The sequence below is a fragment of the Schistocerca americana genome, chromosome 8 (assembly GCF_021461395.2).
Source record: "Schistocerca americana isolate TAMUIC-IGC-003095 chromosome 8, iqSchAmer2.1, whole genome shotgun sequence".
NCBI lineage: Eukaryota > Metazoa > Arthropoda > Insecta > Orthoptera > Acrididae > Schistocerca > Schistocerca americana.
The window spans coordinates 189,247,672-189,266,447 of record NC_060126.1 but is presented as its reverse complement, the minus strand read 5'-3'; the positions used below and the strand labels follow the sequence as shown (position 1 = coordinate 189,266,447).

The following is an 18,776-nucleotide window of genomic DNA, read 5'->3' as shown; positions in this document are numbered from 1 at the left end:
AGCACTAGCCACAAACTTTTGCCCTTGTTGTGACTGAGCGGGTAATGTGTTTCCGGTTTCCCTATGTACAGTATAAAGCTGCAGTACAGTGGCTCTTGAAACACCAGACGCTTCGGCTACCTTAAGCATCCACCATACGATTACCAACAATTTTCCCACGTTCGAATTCTCTTATCTCCGACATAATGCACTCTCAACTATGCATTGCACTGTTCTCGCCAAGACTGAATCATGCAACGCATTGAGAACAATCCTCAAGTTCCGTTCGTGGTCAAATACGACAGCGCAACCTCCAGGCTTTGCTAGCTTCTGCATTTACATTCAACCATGCATTTTACGCTGTGATTCCGTACTTATGTCCAACCCCTGTTTATGTAGTATTAGTTCCAGGTATGCCTTCTTTTCACACTTAATTTGCAATTCACCTTTGCCGAGCTTTTATCCAATTAAATTGTTACGTAGCTTATCTATTCATTCCCCTTGCCAAGATTCCCTTTCTGATGCCTAAAACAGTGCAGTGCATTGAAGATTGCATATAAACAAGTAGTAAAATAGACCTAAAATTTGCTACATGTATTGTTTTGCCAATGATTAGCATTTCAGTTCAACTGCACTAAGGACACAGGACTAACACCATCTACACTCTATGAATAAGGAAAGCTGAAGCAGCGGGTTTCTCATTCAGTCATCGCTTCTAAATGTTCTTTGAGAGAGGATCGTGTTATTTATTCATTCTTTTATTTATTTATTTAATCTGGCTAGATTACGGCCATGGCCTTGTCATTAGTATAATCAGATAATACGCATTACATTCATTACGACAAACATAAATTACATCTAGTGTACAACGTTATAAAACATTTAGTACTTACTACAGTGGAGGATCAGGAAATTAAGCGCAAAAACAGAGACTAGTTATAGAGAGATAGTTTAAACTATGAGGAGTGGGATAGAGGGAGAAAGAGGAACATGATGAGACACAATATTTTGGAAGGTAAGGGAAAAGAAAGTGATGTGACTGGTTGAGAAATAAAAACAGCAAGAAGCGTAAATGTGTGAAGACTACTGAAAAAAATATATCACATGAGGTAACCGGGACCGAGGCCATGATCTGCAATCGGCAGTTCTCTTGCTTGTTGTCGGCGTGTATGAGGCTTATGCTTTATTCACTGGTCATGAACAGTCCTGATGGTCTGACTAATATTTGATACACAACAACTGCACGGGGTACAACTGAAACGTCCCCTTTGAAAAATTATACTTGACTGTGCTTAACCTGACACACAATATTTTTAGCGTAACGCAATCTGACTTTCAGAAATCCCTACAAAAGAATGGCCCTTACTAACATTAACCTGTACCTTTCACAAATCACTTACCTCACAAAAATCTTCGTTACTCAAGCTACTGCAATACAGCGAGCGCCACTACTGCCAGCTAAATAAAAGATTCAAAGTACTGAAGGCACTAACTACTGGTAGGCATAGTTAGCAAATGAAAGATTTTGCTAGAGAACAACCAATGTATTTACCTCAATAGTCATAATATATATAGCAGTTCATGACAAATTTCAAAACTCCGCCATCTCTCCCCACATCCACCACTGCTGGCGGCTCACCTCCAACTGCGCAACGCTACGCGCTGTTCACATCTAGCTGCCGCTGCCCAACACAACAATGCAAACTAGCCACAGACTGCACACAGCACAGCCAGTGATTTTCATACAGTAAGAAAACCTAAACAGCCTACTTACACAACAAACACGCGTCTTACGTAAGCCAAGACCATCCTTTACAGACCCTAAAAGGGCCCTACTCTTAGATGGTGTTGGAAAAAACAACGTGTTTCCTCAAGCACGACCAACCCTGCGGGAGGACAGAAAGCGGCAGACGTAGGCGCCACATCAGCCAATTCATGGTTGGTCGATTACGTAACGCGCGCTATACCCATTATGGCCAAAGATTTACTTTAAGGCGAGCTAACTCGGCTGACAAACTTTCAGGGTCTGATATGTATGACATGGGTCCTACGTATTACGCCACGAAGTATACTGGCGCGAAGACACAAATCGTTGATAGTTAGCTTCCTGTAAATGGCGTGTCCCAACGCACCGTAACTTTCCTCTTCACCAACAGTTCATGAAAGGAAAAGCAGTTCGCCTCTTCGACCTGCATATGAAGTGAATACTCGGGCGAATTGAACTAAAAGTTCTATAAACTGTGCAAATTATGACTGCCACGAAACCAATTAAAAACACAGAGATTCTGGCTTGCAGTTGCTGAGACATTGTTACGAAGGAAGCTGTCGAGGGAAAACTAGCAAGTGACCTTATGGAGACGAAGTTTTTTTACTTAAATCCTACCTGAAACCCAGATCTTTCCCTGGTAAAACAACAAAGAGCAGAGTCAGCACTACATCATTTTGTTGATTAATATTTCACTATCGATAGAGTCTGGTATTGGTTATCTTTCACTGCGTGATGGCACTAGTTATTCACTATGTCTACTACCTTTCAGATAAAAAAACAAAAAAAAAAAAAAAACAAAAAAAAAAAAAGACGGAACTTATTGGATCTCAAACCATCGTCTTCTGAATTGCAGTGTGTAGCGTCTAGCGATACAGAATGCCTTTCAGAAATGGCGAAACAACTGGAAAGTGCCTAAGTTGTCTCGAACTCAAATGCACCGCACTAACTACGTAAGGTGAAACCGACCACATCCTCTTTCCATATGCAAAATGGGAGAGGAACATAATCGTACTTACAACAGTTACGGCGTCTGAAAGCAAAGTTAGTCACGAGAGGTGCCATTCTACTTTCTTTCAGTAATCTCATATATAATGACGAGTTTTTTAAAATTTTTACAAGCTGACAAAATACCGTAGTAATACTGCAACACAGGGAGCTACGTAACAGTCATTTTATGTTAGTATGTACTTTATATGAACAGTTACTTTAGTTCAGGCACTCAACATTTGCATCGCTATTGTTTCTAGTCCTTTATGTTTTGTTTCTTAAACTAGTGAGCCGCTTCAGCATCGAAAAATCGCATCAAAGTATCAACGATAGGAAGTAGTCTGCTGTAGTGGTAATGCACTGAGGTGAGAAAAGACATGTGACAGCGGTATGCGCACACTCTATGCGATCAAAAGTATCCGGACGCCTGGCTGAAAATGACTTACAAGTTCGTGGCGCCCTCCGTCGGTAATGCTAAAATTCAATATGGTGTTGCCCCACCCTTAGACTTGATGACAGCTTCCACTCTCGCAGGCATACGTTCAATCAGGTGTTGGAAGGTTTCTTGGGGAATGGAGAGCCCATTCTTTAAGGAGCGCTGCACTGAGAAGAGATGTCGATGTCGGCCGGTGAGGCCTGGTACGAACCCGGCGTTCGAAAACATGCCAAAGGTCTTCTATAGGATTCAGGTCAGGACTCTGTACACGCCAGTCCATTACAGGGATTTTATTGTCGTGTAACCACTCCGCCACAGGCCATGCATTATGAACAGGTGCTCGATCGTGTTGAAAGATGCAATCGCCATCTCCGAATTGCTCTTCAAGTGTGGGAAGCAAGAAGGTGCTTCAAACATCAATGTAGGCCTGTGCTATGATAGTACCACGCAAAACAATAAGGGGTGCAAGCCCCTCCATGAAAAACACGACCACACCATAACACCATTGCCTCCGAATTTCGCACTACACACGCTGACAGATGATGATCACCGAGCATTCGCCATACCCACAGCCTACCTTCGGATTTCCACATTATGTACCGTGATTTATCACTCCACACAACGTTCAATCGCCCAATGTTTACGTTCCTTACACCAAGCGAGACGTCGCTTGGCATTTGCCAGTGTGATGTGTGGCTTATGAGCAGCCGCTCGACCATGAAAACCAAGTTTTCTCACCTCTCGCCTAACCGTCATAGTACGTGCAGTGTTTCCTGATATAGTTTGGAATTCCTGTGTGACGGTCTGGATAGATGTCTGCCTATTACACATTACGACCCTCTTCAACTGTCGGCGGTCTCTGTCAGTCAACAGACGAGGTCGGGCTGTACGCTTTTGTACTGGACGAGTCAATTCACGTTTACACTTCACTATCACATCGGTAACAGTGGACTTAGAAATGTTCAGGACTGTGGAGATATCGCGTACAGACGTGTGACACAAGTGACACCCAATGACCTGACCAAGTTTCTAAGTCCGTCAGTTCCGCAGAACACCCCATTCTGCTCTCTCACGATGTCTAATGACTACTGAGGTCTCTGATATGGAGTTCGTGGCAGTAGGTGGCAGCACAATTCACTTAATATGAAAAACGTATGTCCGGATACTTTTGAACATAGCGTATATACATAGCGGTAGTATTGCGTACGTAAGATGTAAAAGGGCAGTGAATTGGTGGAGCTGTCATTTGTCCTCGGGTGATCCATGTGAAAAGTTCTCCGACGTGGTTATGGCCCCACGACGCGAATTAACAGACTTTGAACGCCGAATGGTACTTAGACATACGGGACATGCCGTCTCTAAAATCGTTAGGGAAACCAGTACTTCGAGATCCACAATGTCAATAGTGTGCCGAGAATATCAGAGTTCAGGCATTACCTCTCACCACGGACAACGCAGTGGGCGACGGCCTTCAGTTAGAGACCGAGAGCGCAGTAGCTTGCGTAGAGTTGTCAGCACTCACAGAAAAGCAACACTGCGTGAAATCCTCCTATGCTTGTAACCACATTGGTTAGTTTCGACCCTAGACGACTGGTATAGACGAGTAAGATGACATCTACATGGATACTCTGCAAACCACATTTAAGTGCCTGGCAGAGGGTTCTTCAGTTGGTAAGAGCTGATAGTAGGATTCGAGTGTGACGCAAACCCAACGAAGCCGTGGACCCAAGTTGTCAATAAGACACTGTACGAGCACGTGGAGGTTCTGTATGGTGTGGACTATTTTTACATAGAATGGACTGTGTCCTCTGCTCCAGATGAACCACATTGACTGGAAATGCTTATGTTCGACTACATGGAGACCATTAGCATTCATGGACTTTATGTTCCCAAAAACGATGGAATTTTTATGGACGACAAGGCGCCATGTCACCAGGCCTTATGCCTTTCTCCCGTGCCCACAAACCTTTCTCGAGGATCAGTCCATCTATTACCGAAAACCGCATCACACACTCAATTACAGTTCTTGGCCTTGGCCTGAACATAGAAACCACAGTTGGGGGTTTTAATTGATAGATTTATAGTAGATAGATAGAAGATTTGAGGGACTGTCTTTGTCAGACTACCTTCAAAATTTTAGACATATAAATACCTTTGTTAAACGTATATTTGTATGTTTACATTTGAGTCACAACATAACTGTTAATCGTTAATATCTTTATACCGTTTTTCTATGTTTTCCCTTAACTTTACCAAGCCTATTGTTCAATATTTTACGAGGGCATGGTGGAAAATAACGCCTCCGAATTTCCTAATGTGAAAATTCTTACTTACATAAAACAAACGTTATTAATATTCTACATCTTAAATCTTCATGTGTACGTATCATTTATCAACATAGTCACCCTGGCGACGAACAAATTTCTCCCAACGAGAGACCAGTTTTTTTTATACCTAACTACAGAAAGTCTGGCATTGTAGATGGAGCCACAACCTCGCTTCAGCTTGCGCCGCTTCATCACTATCAAAGTGAATTCTTGGGAGGTGTTCGTTAAAGTTTTGGAAACAGATGAAAATAGTATGCGGTCAAGTCAGGGTTGTATGGAGGACGATCAACCCAAGACGTCGGATTGTTGCAGATGTCGCAGCTTTTGTGTGGTCTGACATCATCGCCATACACAACTTCAATTATTGTATGGATTTCAATTGTCGGCGCGTCTCCTGCGGTTAGATACTCGATTACAGGACGCTGTTTCTCACGCACCGACAGTTACAATTCACATCGCCATGTTATACGTCACAATTCGTAGTCCTCTACCAGCAGAGGGTTGCAACTTGCATCAGCGAAACGCGAAAGTCGACCGAGTAATATGCATGACACGTAATACCCCAACTGATATGAAGAACAGAATCAAAAATTCGGGGCATTACTTTTAGGGAAGCGCTCGTACGTACATGGCCATCAAAAGTAGGCTTTGCTAAACTTGGATTTATATCTTCTCACATGATGTCATAAATTAAGATTTTGTAATGTGCTTTTATGACAACTATTAGGGGCGTTCGATATTGATTCACACTTTATTTTTTGCCACAATTCACGTTGCGCCATTTGATTCAACATTACAGCTGCAAGTATGTAGTACTTCGGTGGCAGGAGAGTCATTAGAAGTGTTCAAATGTGTGTGAAATCTTATGGGACCTCACTGCTAAGATCATTAGTCCCTAACCTTACACACTACTTAATCTAAATTATCCTAACGACAAACACACACACCCAAGCCCGAGGGAGGACTCGAACCTCCGCCGGGACCAGCCACACAGTCCATGACTGCAGCGCCTTAGACCGCTCGGCAAATCCCGCGCGGCCACTAGAAGTGTAATCCCTGTACAGTACAGCCCAATTTCCCAAATGTTGTCATTACGTGAGGAGACAGTATGGAGTGTGGCCATCACAGACCGCGGGGGACGATGAGGTTTCTGTGGAAGGAGGGTATAAAGACAGCGGATACTCGTAGAAGACTGGTAGCAGTGTGAGGAAAGTGTGTGCCATCACTAAAATGTGCTGTTGCAACACGACAACGCTCGTCCCCAAACGCGTAGGAAAACCACAGCTGTCACCGCTAAAATGAGATTCCGGCTACGGACACATCCGCCGTATTCTCTTGATTTAGCCCGTTCTGATTAAGATCTGTTCGGGGACACGAAGAAAGAACTGCGCGACGTTTCACAGACTTCCAGGAACTGGCGAGCAGCTGTTCTACGTCGAGTGCGACAGACTCAGATAAGTCGTTTGGTAACGGGCTACACAAGTGAAAGGGGCCAATGTAGTGATGATGTGTGACAGCCTGGAACTCTGTTTCAGCGACGACAGCCGTAGTATGGAGACGAGCATGGTAGTGTAGCAAGAGCGATTTTTCTGACGGCGCCCACTCTCCACACGCTAGCGTCACACGCCTGTAAATATCCGCAGTGTTTACACCCTACTTCCGCAGCAACCACATCGTCCAGCATTGTTCTCGATGATGACACTCCATGTTGTCCGCTCACCTAATAACAGCAACTGGAAAATCAGGCTGTACGGTGCAGGGATTGCATTTCTGGTGATTGTGCTGCCACTCACAGTTAGACCAAAATACACACTGTCCAAAATTGAAGCAAAAACAGAACTTTTCAAAAGTTTCTTTTATTTTGCCACAAAACAGTATAAACAATGACTAGAAACAATGTAAAGAGTACAGAACGTATTCAACTGCAACGTGCATAATGGTAGACAAAAATGTTCTTCGTTTTTTTCCAAATTAACAGATTTTCACACATATTCCGACTACTGGTTAATGTGCTCAGTATGGGGTGTGACCACTTATGGCAGCAGTACAGGTCTGAAACGATGGTTATAACGCACATTCTTTCTGCAGAGCTGCTCGCTACTCTTGGAGAATGGTTGGTGGATGCTAACATGATGGAAGCCGTATCCCTAGTGCATCTCAGAGTTGCTCTATGGGATGCAGGTCGGGAGAGCGAGCATACCACGCCATGCGTGCAGATTACTCCATTTCGAAGAAAATATCAACCACCCGTGCTCTATGTGGTCGAGCGTTATCGTCCGTCTGGGCCCACAACACCTCACAACAATCCCATGATCTCGTCACGATACCTGACAACAGTTAAACCTTGCCGATCCAACCGTACAAGTTCATGAAGAAACATTGGAGAAGTCAACATAGCCCCTCCTCACAAATTAAGGGCCCTTTTCGACAAAGGTCTCTTTCCACAATGTTTGGGTCCCGAAATTGTGTTCCACATTCCTTCCAGATCCGAATACGTAGAGAATCACTCTCCAAACCAAACCAAATCGGGACTCATCTATAAAAAGAACATTGGCTCACTGTTCGACCGTCCAGGTGGCGTGTTGAGAGTTCCCTTCTCTGATGACGAGTCAGAGGTACACATATGGCAGGTCTCCAACATAAAAGGCAACTTATCAGAAGCCTTCTGTTTACCGTTTGCCTCGATACAGCACGTCCAGTGGATGCTGTGAGGTCAGATGACAGTTGTCGTGCAGCGTACGGCGGTACCGACGTCCCCTTACAGCCGAATAACGGTCCTCTCTTTCTGATGTCACATGTGGTCTGTCCTGCTTCGGGAGATAGTTCCAGTCTCTATGAACTGCCGCCACATCTGAAAAATAACAGAACGATTTACGATAAGCCAATCCGGCCACATCAGACTGCGACAGTACTGCTCCCATTCTTCCTGTGTCCCTCTACCGCAGAGACTTTGGTAGGCATCTTCTCTGGGCCATCCTACACCGCCTATGGCTGTGTACACTAAGATTGTGGATCTGGACTACCCGGCAAACATTACCGTATCTGATAGGTGCCATGACGCCATCGTTGGCATGGTTGTTCGTTGATCGGAATGCCATCTTCCGTGCAGAACGCTATTGTACGGACATCTGTTGACAGTTTGTTCGATAATATCGTGAATTAGACACAGGATGGACAAATAGTGGTTTGTTGCTTTAATTCAGGACAACAGTGTATTACATTCTTGCAACTGTAAGGATGAGTTAAATGATTCATCATGAAAAATGGGAAAAAATAAAATTTAAATCGATATGGAACGCCCATCGTAGAATAAATTTGTCAATAATGTATTACAGAATTTCAGTTATCAGGAAGCATACTGTATATTTTCCACTTGGATTTAAACAATGACAATCAACTGTTTTTAAACTGTTAATATTGAATTACGTCTTTCAAACAGTCTTAGAGCTGCGACTTGAAATGCTGGTTAGCTGTGTGTAGGAGAGGTTCTGGCCGTGCCTTCGACGAAGTACAACTCTTATGCGCTTGTACAGAGGTCAATGAGTTGAGCTCAGAGGAAGTCTCTGTACGATTTCTCTGTACGATTTCATGTTCCGCTGCTTACAGGCAAGGGTAATCAATAAGCTGAACCTTCATACGGGAATCTCTGTCTCTGCATTTCTGTGTTATGCCTTGGTCCATCACCAATCGACGTTCGATATTAATTTTTTTGACAGGGTTAAAGATTGTTTTGTTCCTGGCAATTGATATTTTATCCACTGTCATAAAGGCATCCTTAGTTCGTATATGCCTCGCTAGATTGCACTAGAACACACAGACAAAAGTGTCACCACGTAGCACGAGTTTCACGAAGGATTAGATGAAATGAGGACTGGAAACCTGTCCCTACTTAAGTTCCTAACAAGTTTATTCCTTGCTAATAGCGGTCTCTTGATGTAGCACTTTATTTACGAGTTTATTTTTCTTCCTTGAGGTGCCTTTAGACGTTTGCGTTACATATGCATTGGATGTAACTGCCAACAGCATGTATTTCAGACATTATTGAAGGGGACAGAAAAACGTCGGTAGGTCTCTCCGGCACTGGAGAATTAGACCACACTGATAAAGATTCACAGCCTCCCTCAGTACGACAATCACAAGCCGCGACTGTCTCGTAACCACTTGCATCGAATTTTAGAGTGTTTCATTATATTCTTTCTTCAGTCAGGTGACCATGTAGTTAAGTTTTCTGAAACTACAGTTTTAAGTGCTACCACGAGTTATTACCCACGACTGTATAGGGAGGCTATTGAAATTTATAAACATGAAGATAATTTTAAGAGAAAAGAAGAGGCCTCGAAATTAAGCGAGATATGGACAGTGGCGTTACAGAATCGATGAGTGATTTTTATCTATGACGGACTATTATCGATAGTTACATTTTACCTTTGACTAGTTTTCTCTCTGCTACTATGTGCAAGCTAGACCACGCCCACTTTCCTCGGTATTTAGGCCGCTCTCCGACGCCCGACTCGTCTGTCGGCAGGACTCAGCAGACCAGCCATAACCCCTGAGGATGTCCAACGTAGTATTGGACGAAACGTTGGGAATAGAAGAATTCCATGGACCACGGCCATACAAACCGGAAGAATTATCAACAACAGTACCATTCGGCCGTGAAAGCCTTCATTGTATGATACGTAAGTATCCTCTCGTCGTGGTTGAGTTTGCACACGGTGGACAAAATCACCCTGTATATCTTTTAGACAGCCCAAAACAAAATGGAATAAAAAAAAAAAATGCCTGCTGCACGCGCCATGATTTAGTTTTCCTCTTTAACGCACTCCAGCTCACCTAGGTTCAAGTTGCCATGCACGGAGATCCCCCGTTCCATTTATGCCTTGAAGATGGTTCAAATGGCTCTGAGCACTATGGGACTTAACATCTGAGGTCATCAGTCTCTTAGAACTTAGAACTCCTTAAACCTAACTAACCTAACGACATCACACACATTCATGCCCGAGGCGGGATTCGAACCTGCGACCGTAGCGGTTGCGCGGTTCTAGACTGAAGCGCCTAGAACCGCTCGGCCACATCGGGCGGCACCTTGAAGATGACGGGCGTCGAAGTATCGGCTTATTGCCGTAGACGTTACCCGGCTGCATTGGAACACTGGATAGGCCAGGAGAAGCTGAAGTCTGGCCATCCCTACACTTGTTTCGCGGCACCCGCGGCCGAACTCGTAACCTCCTCGCCACCCGCCAGCGACCTTCACCCGTCAGCGTTCACCCGGCAGCGGCAGGTGGCAGCAGAGGCCACGCCACAGCAGGGCAGGAGAAGGAAAGGCTGGTCGCCGAGGTCAGGCATCGGCGGCGGTAACGAAGCACGCCCGCCTCATGACTTATTCATCCCGCACTGGCGGCGCCCTGTCTATAACACGGCCCACGCTGCTGCTCCGTGGCGTGGCGTGCACGTCGCAGCCCCGCGAGGCATCCACGTGCTGCTGCCAGCTGGTCACCCAATACCGCCGGCTGCGTCATTCTTGTACGCCAGAACAGCTGGCCGGATTTCCAATTTATTTACCCACATCAACTCTAAATGGAGGGTGTATCACAATTAACGGCGCAAACGCGTACAAAGTACACGACACTCTACTGAATCGCCAAATAAAATGATATAGCCTTGCCTATTCAAATATAGAGCTATGTTAACAGTGAGATCACCGAAGTTAGGCGCTGTCAGGCGCGGTCGGCACTTGGATCGGTGACCATCCAGCCGCCATGCGCTGTTGCCATTTTTCGGGGTGCATTGAGCCTCGTGATGCCAGTCGAGGAGCTACTCGACCGAATAGTAGCGGCTTCGGTCAAGAATACCATCATCACGACCGGGAGAGCGGTGTGCTGATCCCACGCCCCTCCTATCCGCATCCACCACTGAGGATGACACAGCGGTCGGATGGTCCCGTAGGTGACTCGTGGTCCTTAGACGGAGTTAAAAGGCAGATTACGGCGCTGCCGTCACCAACGCCTAAATAAGACAAAAATTGTCTGGCACACTTGTCAGATCGATTACTGCTGCTACAATGGCAGGTTATCAAGATTTAAGTGAGTTTTAACGTATTGTTATACTCGGTGCATGAATGATGGCAAACAGCATCTCCGAGTTGGCAATGAAGTGGGGATTTTCCCACTCGACCATTTCACGGGTGCACCGTGAATATCAGGAATCACTGCGGCCGGAAAAAGATCCTGCAAGAACATTGTCAGCGTGCGAACCATTTAACGAAACATCATCGATAAGGACTTTCGGAGCCGGGGGTCCACTCGTATACCCTTGATGACTGCACAACACAAAGCGTTACGCCTAGTCGGGGCGCATCAACACCGACATTGGAATTCTTGATGACTGGAAACGTGTTGCCTGGTCGGACAAGTCTCGTTTCAAACTGTATCGAGCGGTTGGACGTGTACGGGTATGGAGACAACCTCATTAACCCATGGACCCTGCATGTCAGCAGAGGACTGTTCAAGCTGGTGGAGGCTCTGTAATGGTGTGGGGGTGTGCAGTTGGAGTGATGTAGGACCCCTGATACGTCTAGATACGACTCTGACAGGTACGTAAGAATCCCGTCTCTGCACATGTATCCATTCATGTCCATTGTGCATTCCGACGGACCTGGGCAATTCTAGCAGGAAAATGCGACATCTCACACGTCCAGAATTGCTAGAGAGTGCCTGCAGGAACGCTCTTCTGAGTTTAAACACTTCCGCTGGCTACCAAAGTCCCCAGACATGAACATTATTGAGCATATCTGGGATGCCTTGCAACGTGCTACGCAGAAGAGATCTCCACGTACTCGTACTCCTACGGATTTATGGCCAGCCCTGCAGGATTCATGGTGTCCGTTCCCTCCAGCACTATTTCAGACATCAGTCGAGTCCGTGCTACGTAGTTCAAATGGCTCTGAGCACTACGCGACTTAACTTCTGAGGCCATCAGTCGCCTAGAACTTAGAACTAATTAAACATAACTAACCTAAGGACATCACACACATCATTGCCCGAGGTAAGATTCGAACCCGCGCTCGTAGCGGTCGCTCGGCTCCAGACTGTAGCGCCTAGAACTGCACAGCCACTCCGGCCGGCTGTGCTACGCAGTGTTGCGGCACTTCCGCGTGCTCGTGCGATATTAGGCAGATGTACCACTTTCTTTGGCTCTTCAGTGTAGAAGTAAAAGAAGTTTCGGTAAACATAGGCTGGCAAACGAACCGTTCGTGAGATGATTGCGACTCTGTGGTTTCCAGCCACCACTGATTTGATTTAGTGTAAACACTATCCCAGTTAGGAAAACGCTACCTCAGTTAGAAAAAGGTAACAATGCTGTATGTTAGGTCGCTTCCTTCGGTTAAATCTAACGAAAAGTTCACCAGGCATACTAGTTAAACAGTTTTATTTGCAACACAAGAAATAAACTCACAGTTTTGCGGTGAATACAATAACTATTTTCTTGAGAACAAAAATAAAAACTGTGGTGATTGATTGAGTGCTCAAATAATGTGAGTTCCAAGAAGTGAAACTGACACAGGTTGAATCCCCTTAAAGTCTGTAGAAATGAATTTCGCAACACTGGCACTAAGTCCGACACTTGCTAAACGTAAAAGGTGTAGCAAAACCGAATACCATGTCCTCTCCACTCGGCAGCGTCCCGTTTGGCCAGTCCCACTTCACGGTGACGGCGAGGAGTGAAACCGTTGATCGTGTAAGAGCGTCGCTCAGGGGATGTCTGATGTCTAACCAGTGAGCTGGCTGCGCTGAAAGTGCTGGCTGCCATCACGGCGCGGGCCTAAATAGTCGTCTCGCAGAGTAACACTTCTGTTTTATTGGCTCAGACTTAGTCGCCCTCTGTAGGTCTGCTATACTCCGTTCATCACAAGAATAAATTTCACGTAAACATTGCACTATGTATTCTTCCGCGTTTCCTGGAACCTCATTGGATTTCGTTTCACGTGGAGAGAAGCCAAACTGTCTCGAGTACAGTAATGTAAGACACTGAGAATACGTTTTCTGCTGTGCGCTGCTCGTACTTCACTCAGCGATAATGTTGGCGGCTGCTACAGTCGCAGGTTCGAATCCTGCCTCGGACATGGATGTGTGTGATGTCCTTAGGTTAGTTAGGTTTAAGCAGTTCTAAGTCTAGTGGACTGATGACCTCAGATGTTACGTCCTATAGTGCTGAGAGCCATTTGAACCATTTTTGATAATGGTGGGCAACAGCTTTTCCGGCGCATTTAATTTGGACAGCACTGACCAGGCAAGTGATCCAACTAACAAGCAGTGATGTGAGCAGTTGCAGTAAAGACGTAAAAAGAGACGAGCAGAGAACAATACAGCTTTGAATGTCACTTAATTTTTAAACAGAATGAAATAATATATGGCAAAACTGCGGCAATACGCTTTTTATGTGACTGGACGGAAAACATAACATGCTCTCGATCTTAGCTAACATAACAAAAAAAATGGTTCAAATGGCTCTGAGCACTATGGGACTTAACATCTGCGGTCATCAGTCCCCTAGAACTTAGAACTACTTAAACCTAACTAACCTAAGGACATCACACGCATCCATGCCCGAGGCAGGATTCGAACCTGCGACCGTAGCAGTCGCGCGGTTCCGGACTGAGCGCCTAGAACCGCTAGACCACCGCGGCCGGCTGCTAACATAACACTGTAATTAAAAACAAAAGTGATGAAAGTTCCTGACTTTAACAAGGGTAATTTTTCTACATGAGCTATGTGTGGCGTAAAAGCGCACTGCTGGGATTTCACCATGAAGTTAAATATTGAAGCCACGGAAGGTTAAAATGTTCAAATGTGTGTGAAATCTTATGGGACTTAACTGCTAAGGTCATCAGTCCCTAAGGTTACACACTACTTAATCTAAATTATCCTAAGGACAAATACACACACCCATGCCCGAGGGAGGACTCGAACCTCTGTCGGGATCAGCCGCACTGTCCATGATTGCAGCGCCTTAGACCGCTCGGCTAATCCCGCGCGGCCCACTGAAAGTATTACAGTCAGTCGTCGGGTAATGCCTGAACTCCATCCATATCTGCCTCGGAGGAATACACTTCCGTACTGCTACGTTTACAACGAGGCGATCAGCAACAGACTCCCAAACCACCAATATGTTCAAATTTCCTCCTCCACTTTTTTAACGTGCTGTTCTGCGTTTCGCCGTCGTTCGGCAGTGGCGTGTGACAAAGCTTCGTGCACTAGTTCCAGTACGTTTGGCAGCTTAAATGTCTTATTTTTCGCGCCAAAGCTGTTAACTTGGCTCCAGGCCAATTCTACTGGGTTCAGATGGCGGTGTTGAGGTGACAACTGCAAAAATGCAGCATCTGTACAGTGTGCTCGACGCTATGAATATTTATTATTGTTTTCCATATCTGTACGACGTTTATCACTCTGGTGCGCGTGAGACCACATCTGTCCAACAAAACAATAGGTAATTCAAACAAAGAGCATTTGATTTTTCATCTTTCTCCGAGAAATTTAACTGTGTAATATTTTCTTAACTTCAACAATTCTCAACAATCCTTTATAAAATATTGATAATTAAGAATGTGTATTTGCAATGAAAACCAGAATTTTGGGTGCGATATGTAATTAGAAACTAGAGGGCGTGCATTTATCTTGAAAAATTATGGTTAAATATGATTTAATTACCATATATTTTATAAATTTCATATTTAAAAGCTCAAGAGGATCAAAACGAATCAAAAAATTAGGGATTTCATCAAGTTCGGTACCGCCGTCGGCCAGCACACACGTTTATCAATCTATGACGTTACAGATTACGCCACGCATACGGTACAAATATTATTTCTTATTCTATTACATATTGTATCTCAAAAAACGTCAAAGCTGAGATCTCTCTGTAATCTTGTGAAACCCAATAACAACTTTTTTCGCCATTAACTGTGATCCGCGTGCGTGTATCACAATGAAGTAGGAAGCACTAGCAGTGTCGATTTTCACGGTACGTATGAACAGCGGGACAATCGGAGCAAAAGTAGCGTTCAGAGACTGTGACTGTACACGATTTATGAAATAAAAATTACGTAGCTAAAGAATGATTAATAAAAATGTTGATAGCTATTGATGACTGTTAATACAACACAATGCCTTAAAAGTTTTATTTACAGTGAAACAGTAATAAGAAATTTAACATATCAGTTGGATCTACTTCCAAGAGCGGAACAATATCAGTGTACGAGACCTACGGCTGCTGACCAATCGTCGCATTTGTGTTTGGTTACATCAGATTTATTCTTATGACGAACGAAGTATAATAAGCTGGCCGGTTTCAACTTCCGCCTCGCGCGAACTATAGTACCGCCGCTGTGATGTTAAGTTATGCAGATTACCGTTCACGCCTGTTGCACTTGTGCCCACAGCACTTCACAACATTATGAAAAGTTATTAAACACACTTTGGTATAAGTACAGGTGTTTCCAGTGGACACGACAACAGTTACATGACTGTACTCGTAATTAAAGGAGGTGTTTGAAGTGTTGTCCTTGTACTCGGATTCAAGCCTACATCTGTCGTCGCACTGAGATTCGAATCCTTTCAAACACACCTCGATCATTTCGAAATTCTTGACAAACACTGACAAGTATCTGCTGTAATTCTTAAACCAAGTTAACCAGGGTGGCGTACACTTTTAATGTGGCCCCAAATACAGATTTCTATAGGGTTTGGATCAGGCGAGCTTGGAGGCCACGCTAAAAGTCCCCCTCGCCCAACCCATTTTTGGCCACATCAGTGCGTTAGATGTCGTCTTTCCATAGCAGCAAAATGTGCTCGCGCTCCAACAAAAATGTACCATATCCTCTGGCGTTGCTCTAAGGCAAGGGTGGGCAAACGGCAGCGGATTCCGGACAGCAGTTTGTTTGAATCCGGCCCGCGGAAGAAATTCGCAAACTTACGCCTAATTGTTTGCCAGACGATGCCTAACATCCCATCGTCAGATGTTTACTTTTATTTACGTGTCGTGAACATTGTTTCCTTACTAACGTCGCTGCGCAATTCTGCAACGGAAGACAGCTGTTGCAAAACGTTGGAAGTAGAGATACAATGTTCCCAACGCGTAAATAAACGTTAACATCTGAGGAAGAGGCAGACATGAAATGTATGTACTCTCAAAAACGCTTGTTTTGACGTGGCGTGTTGGGAAGGTGTGCCATCCATATTGGTGCGGTTAACTATAAACGTTAAAGCCGCAGCCGCTACAGTTTTGATTTTATCCACTAGCTGTCGCGTCACGTGATGAAGCAGCCCGCGAGGTTAAGTATGTATGTGAAGGTTGTCCATGCCTGTTCTAATGCATCATCCACAACCAACGCTGCAAGATGAGGCCGCAAAAAGCGAACGTAATTCCGACCATTGAGTTTTCTTTGATAACATATACGACCCAGCAATACGATCACCCAGTACCCCCATACACAGATTCAATGAGAAACGCTGCTGATATGGACACTCATGCGTAGACTGAGTGTTGGAGCCTAGACGACGCTAAACGTGAGAACCGTGGTCATTAAATAGACCCTCACCATTGAACCATTTTTCATCTGTAAATAAAATGTTATTCTCAAACGTAGGGGTGCCTACAGCTTGTCGTTGCATCCGCTGAAAAATTGCTAGTCGACGACCCACCTCATTAAGACATTGAACCGAGCGAGGTGGCGCAGTGGTTAGACACTGGACTCGCATTCGGGAGGACGACGGTTCAATCCCGCGTCCGGCCATCCTGATTTAGGTTTTCCGTGATTTCCCTAAATCGCTCCAGGCAAACGCCGGCATGGTTCCTTTCAAAGGGCACGGCCGACTTCCCTCCCCGTCCTTCCCTAATCCCATGAGACTGATGACCTCGCTGTCTGGTCTCCTTCCCCAAACCAACCAACCAAGACATTGAACTCGCCGGAGGTGGTAATGTTACCATGCCGATGCAATATTCTCCAAAAACATACCAAGGCTCATTCCAGGAATTTGCGTGGCGAGTCTCCTTGTCGAGATTCCAGGAGTGTGTTCGACTGTTCCCAGTACCACATCTTCAAGCAAAGCAGTAATTCGAGCAGGCCTACTTGCCCACGCAGAACGTGCAAAACTCTCAGTGTCTCGGTGTCCAAGCGGTTCTAGGCGCTTCAGTCCGGAATCGCGCTGCTGCTAGGGTCGCAGGTTCGAATCCTGCTTCAGGCATGGATGTGTGTGATGTCCTTAGGTTAGTTAGGTTTAAGTAGTTCTAAGTCAAGGGGACTGATGACCTCAGATGTTAAGTCAGCCGGCCAAAGTGGCCGTGCGGTTAAAGGCGCTGCAGTCTGGAACCGCAAGACCGCTACGGTCGCAGGTTCGAATCCTGCCTCGGGCATGGATGTTTGTGATGTCCTTAGGTTAGTTAGGTTTAACTAGTTCTAAGTTCTAGGGGACTAATAACCTCAGCAGTTGAGTCCCATAGTGCTCAGAGCCATTTGAACCATTTTGTTAAGTCCCATAGTACTCAGAGACATTTGAACCATTTTTACAAGCGTGCAGCCTCCCGTGAACTGCCGTTATCCGCACCTTTCATGAAATGTGCATCCATGTACTCCTCTTTACTGTCACGTTCCAATACTCGTACTTCACAACTGACTCTCCCCAAACAGCTGAAATGTGTGGCACTGTGACTGTGTACTGTACTGCCGTATCCATTCTGTTTACAGCTCCAGGTATTGAACCACATCACGGACCGATAAGCGGTGTTTACAAAGATTCACGTCAGTAGTGACTTGTAACCACAAAGTCACAATTATCTCACAAACGATTCGTTTATTCACCTATGTCTACCGAGACTTTTTTGCTTCTAATGTCGGGTAGTTTCAAATGCATGCGTTAACGCAATTAATTATAAGACACTGTTTATTGGAACCCCACAGCTTGTAAGTATTTAAAAAGTCATAGTTCACCGCCAAGACTGCTAATGCGTACACATATCAACAAAATTTTTGCATCACCCCCGGTATGTCGTGCAGGTGTGTTATTATTGTGACTGTTCTTGGACCGATCGTCATCGCTTATCGGACATTTCACATCGCAGAGGATTACAATAGAGATCTGGGTACATCATATTACCTGTCGACCATGCCTTTCGTTCTCAGGACTAGGAATCATCACGATGAGCATCCTTTATGCCACGAAAGACCATCGTGTTCAATGATCGTGTCCGCATCATCACGTTATGCGACGATGGAGAGCACTGC

At 45.1% G+C, this 18,776-nt stretch overlaps 1 protein-coding gene across 1 annotated transcript in view; it reads right to left on the bottom strand.

Annotated features, from left to right (window-relative positions):
- The window catches only part of LOC124544992 (high affinity copper uptake protein 1-like), an 812,249-nt gene that overhangs the window by 259,835 nt on the left and 533,638 nt on the right, over positions 1–18,776 (bottom strand). The window contains exon 2 of the mRNA XM_047123749.1: positions 8,057–8,348. The gene's annotated coding sequence lies outside the window, so the exon portion shown is untranslated. The remainder of the gene's footprint in view (positions 1–8,056; positions 8,349–18,776) is intronic.